Raw genomic sequence first — 7,673 nt, forward strand, 5'->3', positions numbered from 1 at the left:
GTTTAGGAGTCTAATTGTAATTTTATCCTTGTTTTTTTAACTTTGTGATTTTACCCTCACTTTTATGAAATAAAAGCTCCGTTTGCCCATATTTTGGATGACCATTAAATACACTTGGAATAAAATAAATTAAAAAAAATCAAAATATCTAAACACAAAGGCAAAAGACCAAATTGCCCCTTATCTCTTCGTTCTCTTCGTCATCTGTTGAGAAGAAAACAGAGGGGGTTGCTCGCTCTCTCTCGCGCGTTGGGGTGAAGAACCGGGCCTGGCAGCGGCGCGCGGTTCAACGGCGATGGGCTGGGCGGCGGCGCGCGGCGCTCGGGGCAGCGCGCGGGGCCCATGGGTCGCTCGCTCTCTCTCGCGCATCGAGGCGAAGAACCGTGCCTGGCAGCAGTGCGCGGTTCAGCGATAGCAGGCTGGGCGGCGGCGCGCGGAGCTCAGGGCAGCGCGCGGGGCCTGTGGTGTGGCGGCGCAGCATGGGGCGTGCCAGCCTGTGGTGAGCGGTGGCTAGGGGCGGGCCAGGTCTAGGTCAGTCACCAACTCGCCATGTGAGTGATCCTTCCTCCTGTGACCTCCTGATTCTCCTCGGTCTGCTCTTCATTAGCTTCGGAATCCCGGTCCCCTGCGCCCAGCGCGCGCGCGTCTGGTGTATGAGTAGCTATTACTTTCGATTGGAACTGGGTTGACCTAGCTAGGGATGCAGGCCCACGCCTCGCGCCTAAAGATTCTGTGAGCTGGCTAGCTGTGTGCGGCTGATTGGTCATGACTTCAGCCACGAGAGGGCAACAACGCCCTTGCTGTCTATGGATTATGCGTAGCTTACTTGCTAGATTATGGTTTTGTGCTTATCTGTGGGCTGTGTCAGCTTGATTATAGTTTTGGCTCAGTGAGCTGGGGTTGTGCTCGTGGGAAGTTGTTTATCTGGCCATTGTAGGTCACTGACTTGCTGCTTATGCTATCTCGTTTTACAAGCAGGCTCAATAGTATTCGTATGTTCATGAAGTTCCTCCTAATCTGCCATGTTCGGAAATGACTATATATTCGTGCAGCAGCTCTGTGCGGCGTGGGCGGCCAGGCGGTGCGGGAGCGGACAGGGCCCAGCGTGGTCGGAGCAGCGACCCCGGTGAGATGGATTTATGCGACGTCAGTGAAGAAACTAGGTAAGATTTGGAGCTCATGTGATTTGGTCTGTAGGAAAATTAGTATCAATCTATAGGAAGAATGAGTTTCTGTTTGTAGAGCAATTTAGCTAACTGTGCATTCGGTGATGTGATTTGTAGGCCAAATCACATGGATATGAGCCCTATTGTTAGAGTTCTGTCATTTTTCAATCCAATGACATCCAAGGATAATTGGCCACACGTTGATTTGGGCTATAAAATCAAGGAGCCTAAACTGAGAAGGAAACTAGGAAGATCAAGAAATTCTAGGATCAAGTCATACGATGAGGCCACCACCGGTAAGAAAAGGAGACCATGTTCTGAATGTAATGAACTAGGCCATATAGCGAAGCATTGCCAAGGAGGTCCAACTGCTAGTCAAAAGAGGAATCGCTCATCTTCTCAAAATGAATCATCTTCACAACAAATGTGAGTCATGCTCATTTGTATTTCAAAAGAGGATTTCGTTAGTGTCTGTTGCCTGCCATATTTAAATGACTACTCAAGAGATGATACAATTATAGTTGTAGTTGCTTGCCATATTTAATGTCTGTTGCCTGCCATATTTAAGTGTCTGTTGCGAAGCACATCCACAGAATGATTCACTTGAGCAGACAGGCATAGAAAATTAGATGACAGATTTCATAAACAGGTTCCATTCCACCATTCCAGAGATAGACACATAGATAATCATAATAGTTCCATTCAACCATTCTAGACATATATACACATGCACGGTAGATGCCATCTACATGTTACATTCCCAAAAGAAAGCTATTGATAGTGGTAGTGTTCAGGACAACACACTACATATTATAGCATACATATGTTCAGGCCAACGCACTGCATAATTAGCAGGATGCATCATAGGCAGTTGAAATGCCCAGGGATGCTACCAGACTAATTTTTTGCAAACACATTACATAATTAGCAGGTTCCATCACATAGGCTCCTAAAAGATAGATGCTGCTAGTGCTGGTCATCACTTCTTGAGCATGGCCGACATGACGATCACCGTCTTATTTAGGCTGTCGACCTTCTCGATTAGCATGTCCACTTTGTCTGCCAGCAGCATAGCGATCTTCACCTTCTTTTTAGGTCTGCCACGGATGTTCTTCACTGGCAGCTTCCTTTTGATCTGGAAGTAAGACAAACAAAAAAAACATGGTCTGTGAAGCACAATATTAAGCTGGCTCAGTAGCAAACATGGTTTGTGAAATGTTTGAATGGTCTGTGAAGCACAATATTAGCAGTAGAGCTAGCAGTCTACTATCGTAGCACCCTCTTAAATGTTGATGGTTTACCTTGTCATATCTTTAGGTTGTTTCAGTGTCATTTGTAACTTGTGCTTGTTTTGATGTTTCAGTGTTTTACAAAGTTTCATAGTAGAGAATTTCTATTAGAAAGTTATTATTGTTTGAAAAAATGCTTATTTAGTTAACTTGTTTACTGAATCATTTTTCTCCATTCATGTGAAGTGCAAGTGCAAGTGCAAGTGCAAGTGCAAGGGGAAGGAGAAGGGGAAGGGGAAGAGGAAGAGGAAGTGCAAGTGTAGTGTAGGACCTAGAACAGAAGGAGCAGAAGGGGCTAGAACAGAAGGAAGAGGAAGAGGAAGAGGAAGAGGAAGAGGAGGGAGGTTGGGTGTATTATTGGGAATAGATGTATGAATGTGATGTATGACACTGAACATGTAATATCTCACTATTAGCTACTGCTTTTGTTGGACTTGTATGTTGGATGAGGCTTGGTACTGTATGAATACTTTTGCTACACTTTCATTTGATGTGATATTATCTATCTATATTTGCATGCTGTGTGGAATCATATGTAACAAGTTGTGTAATTATGTTGCCAATTTTTTTAAACAGCAGGGGTAAAATCACAATGTATTCAGATAAGTAGGGGAAATTTCGTATGGGCAAACTTGTCTTTACTGAGTCCATTTAACACCGTTACCTGCTGTTCTCAGAGTAGGGGTAAACTTAAGCTTCGTTTTAAAAAAATAGGGGTAAAATCACAACAATGACAAAAATAAAGGTAAAATCACACTTGGACGTCAAAATAGAGACAAAAACGCAATAACCCCTATTAATTATGGGTCATACCTAGCAGTACATCACGACTACAATAGTCCTACTCGACGTACCGCGTGTTTAGTTGGGTGGAAGTTGGAAATTTGGCTACTGTAGCATTTTCGTTTTTATTTGACAAATAGTGTTTAATCATAGACTAATTAGGCTCAAAACGTTCGTCTCGTAATTTCCAATCAAACTGTGCAATTAGTTTTTTTTCGTCTACATTTAATACTTTATGCATATATCGCAAGATTCGATGTGATTGCTATTGTAGCACTTTTTTGAAATTTGAGGTGGGAACTAAACACGCGCTTAGGAAGAGAAGGTCTAGTCACTAGCCGTGACACATGCTGAAAGGTCCGGTCAGTGGCAGCTTTGGATTATTTTTTTTCATGTGCATGGCTGCTATCATGCATGGCACAACGATCATTTGCGTAAATGGATTCACGATTTCTTCCGTGCCATAGTAGAACAAGCTCCAAGCTCAATAATAAAAATAAATTTATTTATAAATCAAGTAGTAAGAACCCAAGCTATATAATAATTAACTTCTATTTATTTTTAAAGGTTTTATTATTACTATGCCATAGTATGTCTCACATTATCTTTCCTATTTATCCTGGCACCCTCTTTTTATTTGAGCCCACCACTACATAGTCTTGTGTGTCCAAGTTGTTGCTTACATGAGAATCAAGTTAACCTATTTTTACTCTCTTCTCTCCTTTACATCAGCAAAAATATTGACTAGCTTAGGCTTTGTTTGGATCCCTCCAGTTTTTAAGAATCTGATTTTTGAAAACTAGGTGAGATCCAAACAGGCTAGTTTTTATCCAGTTTCTTATGTCAGTTTTTTGTCAGATTCTTAAAAACCAAGAAGCTGTTGATACCCATCTGTTGTCAGTTTCTTATGACCTGTGAGCAATAAATGTAACTAGATTCTTAAAAACTGATGATCCAAACACCCCCAACCAGTTTTTGCTCGGAATCCAGATTTTAGAAACTAGAGGCAAAAACTGGTTTTTAAGAATCCGAAACTCATCAAAACATGCCCTTAGCTACGAGACAGTTCTTGTGGTGCTTTCTCTTAGCCAAACTGATTTGTGCATGCAGGTAATTCCTTACACGCAACTAATTTTATTTGCTTATTTTCCTTGGGTTTGTCCCCGTTATGCAAATTTTTCATAGAGTGGTGAAAATATTCATTTATGTCCTCAATAATAATCTATATTATTGGCAGTGTTGCATTTCTGGGGTGGTTCTAGCCCACCTGCCTAAGCCTTGCCATGGTCTAGAATCCTATGTTACATAAGGTCTCATGAACAAATTAGTACATAAAGCTAATAAAAAAACTATTATGTTTACTCTCTTATTCTGTTCATTTCCAAACAAAATGCTCGTTTTGATACTTTTAAAAAATACTCATTTTGATACTCTATAATATGGATTCGGCTGTGATAAATTTACCAATTACTCTTATTTATTTATATCCTTCGCATTTTACCTATCTAGGGTTTTAATATTTATTTTGTAAATCTTTAGCTTAAGTTCTCTTGGAGCATGTTTTCTGTTACATCATGTATTTAGTTGTTTCCATTTTGGTTTTCAACTCTAGATCTTACTATGTTCTAATTTTGTAATCCATTTATTAAGTTTAAATTCTAGTGTTTGTTTTATATTTATTCAAAAAATTTCTTCTATATAACATTAAAAATGGATTCTAGGTCATAGAATCTAGCTTTGTTATTGTAATGGCAAAAACAATCGTTTCATTCTGGACTAGGAGCTCAAGATGTTGAATTTCCTATATATAAAAAATCATATGTGCAGTGGTATTGTTTTATAAAAATGTATAGAAAGGTTAAAACTAAAGTTATAATTGAAAGTGCAATCAAGCCCTAATTGTGGGTTTTGGTGATAATGACCACGCAATTAGAGAACCAATGAGATTTATCGAGATAACAAGCAGGGAATTTATATTCAAGGATGCTACACGAAATGGAGGAGCCCCAATTACAAATGTAGACGGCTTCGAACTCAAAAGAGATTTAAATTCTTTTATATTTTAAATTTAAGTATAGGAAAAGTCGTACTATAAAGGGAGACACAATGCTTAAACTAATATGTGCTACCAAGGGCTCAAACAACCACATGCATCCTCAGATTCACAGCTAAGACAGTCTATACTTCACTATTACCATTGCTGTCTTGCGTGGTGCGGCACTGCCGCACTTGAAGAGAGGCACTGCTGTACTTGAGTTGCGGCACAAGGAAGTTAGCGCCCACACAGACTTCCCCGGATGGCTTGAGACGTATTAAAAAGTCTCGCCGGACCCCTTGGGTGCGGGTTCCGTCTCGCCCGACCTCGAGGCCGTCGGCTCCGTCTCGCCTGACCCCTTGGATGCGGGCTCCGTCTTGCGCAAAGTCACAGGCTCCGTCTCGCTCGACTTCGAGGCTGCGGGCTTCGTCTCGCCCGACCCTTTAGGTGTGGTGACTGTTGGGCACTGGGGGTATATATACCTTTCCCCTTCCTCCCCAACGACTCTCTACCTCTCCTTCCTCACTTCAGCACGCTCAAAGTAGAGCAGGAGCTCTCTCTCTCCCTTCATTGTTGACCTCAAGCCTCCAAACAAATTCATTGATTTCCCCATCAATCCTTGAGGGAAAAAGGGCCAAAACTCGATTAGAGAACAGCTTCATTGATTCCTCAAGTCTAAAGAGCACTTGGTTCACGTTTTAGTCGGCGGTTGTGTTTGTTACTCTTGGAGCTTGGCTCCTTGCCGGCTAGAGCATCACCCGTGGAGCTTGCCAACTTATGTGGCAGCCCCAGGAGGTTTATAACCATCTCTTGAAGTTAGTAAACTCACCCCTCATCTCAAGAGTTAAATCTCTTGATTTGAGAATGAGGAAGGGTTGAAAAGCCCTAAGCCTTAGTAGCTAACCTCAACAATGTGGAGGTAGGCAAGCCTTGGTGGTGAGTCGAACCATGGGATAAATCATTGTGTCACTTGTGCTTGATTTACATTACTTGCATGATATATTATGGTCAAGGTGGTTTCTAGGGTTTCTAGTCGATCTACTTGTGTGTGGTGTTCCTACCACTTCTACCTCTTGATCTGTGATTGTCATACCTGCAATAAGCTAGGAAATTTCTCCGATCTAAGTTTTCGTTCATGGATTTTGAACTATAATCCGAAGTTGTCTGCAGGTGCGGCTGTACCGCTGTTTTGGCCCAGTAGTGCCATAGTCCGGCAATGCCACTGAGTGAATTTGATAAAAGTTTGAGTGTTTGTTTTGACAGGTCTATTCACCCCCTCTAGGCCAACCAGAGATCCTACAATAATGTTTGAGTTAAAATGTATAGACTTATCTCAAACAAAACTCACAAAAAATAGTATTGTCATAGAGTATTAATACAATTTAAAGAAAATTGTCAGTGTCATTTATATTTGGTTTGTTAAGGGAACATTTCTATTTCTTTTTTACATAATAAGGAAATTTAAGATGATACTCTAAGTGTATGACAAGGATCAATCGAAACTCAGAGCCACATTGTGATTGTCAAATAAAGGATTCATCTCCTGAGAAATACATTCACTAATAATAATATTAACGGTCATGCAAAATTTCTATAAGGATGTGTTAGGAAATTGAAAATTAATAATTTCTACAAGGATGTTAGCGTATTTAAAGTTTATAATTTAGGGTATCACACTGGAACTCAATATAATAATAATAATAATAGTAAGAATAATAATAGTAATAATAATAGTAATAGTAAGAATAATAGTAATAGTAATAATAATAATAATAATAATAGTAATAATAATAATGATAGTGATAATAATAATAGTAATAATAATAATAGTAATAATAATAATAGTAGTAGTAATAATAATAATAACAATAATAATAATAATATATGCTAAAAGAATCTCTTAACTATTTTTATTGGTAATTCCCTAAAAATAATTATTTTTATTGGTAAAGCTTATAGTTGTAGTAAAAGTAAAGAATGGAAGCATGGATATTACTGCTATCTTTGGGGACTAAAATGATTCGAACAACCTTTTGTTTTGGTATAAATTTTTTGTGGGTCGTCTTTCAATATTAGTATTTAGTGATGGACATAACTTAATTTATATTTACTAGGAGACATTCTTCATTTGTAGAAATTGGCTCTTAGACATTATGGCTACTAAATAATATTTGTGAATAGATGGAAGAGAGAAGTTAAAAGTGACCAATATGCCCCTCACTATTATATTACAACCCTTAGTAGTTATTTAAAAATTTCATAACTTTTGTATACGAGGTCAGATGAAGATGAACTTTATATCAAAATTGTAGATCTCAAGGAGATCTACAACTTAGTTAAAAACTTTTTGATTCAAAAGTATTTAGAATAAAAAAGTTAGAAAAAATAAAATTTGAAATT

The 7,673-nt window shown here is 39.1% G+C and overlaps 1 long non-coding RNA gene across 1 annotated transcript; it reads left to right on the forward strand.

Moving 5' to 3' along the window:
* Window positions 1-212: 212 nt before the first annotated feature.
* Window positions 213-2,960, forward strand: LOC136518812 (uncharacterized). The gene is made up of 4 exons (XR_010774617.1): window positions 213-551; window positions 1,053-1,163; window positions 1,284-1,592; window positions 2,642-2,960. It is a non-coding gene; the product is annotated as an uncharacterized lncRNA (long non-coding RNA).
* The last annotated feature ends 4,713 nt before the right edge of the window (window positions 2,961-7,673 follow it).

Source organism: Miscanthus floridulus, chromosome 17 (genome assembly GCF_019320115.1).
Source record: "Miscanthus floridulus cultivar M001 chromosome 17, ASM1932011v1, whole genome shotgun sequence".
Taxonomy (NCBI): Eukaryota; Viridiplantae; Streptophyta; class Magnoliopsida; order Poales; family Poaceae; genus Miscanthus; species Miscanthus floridulus.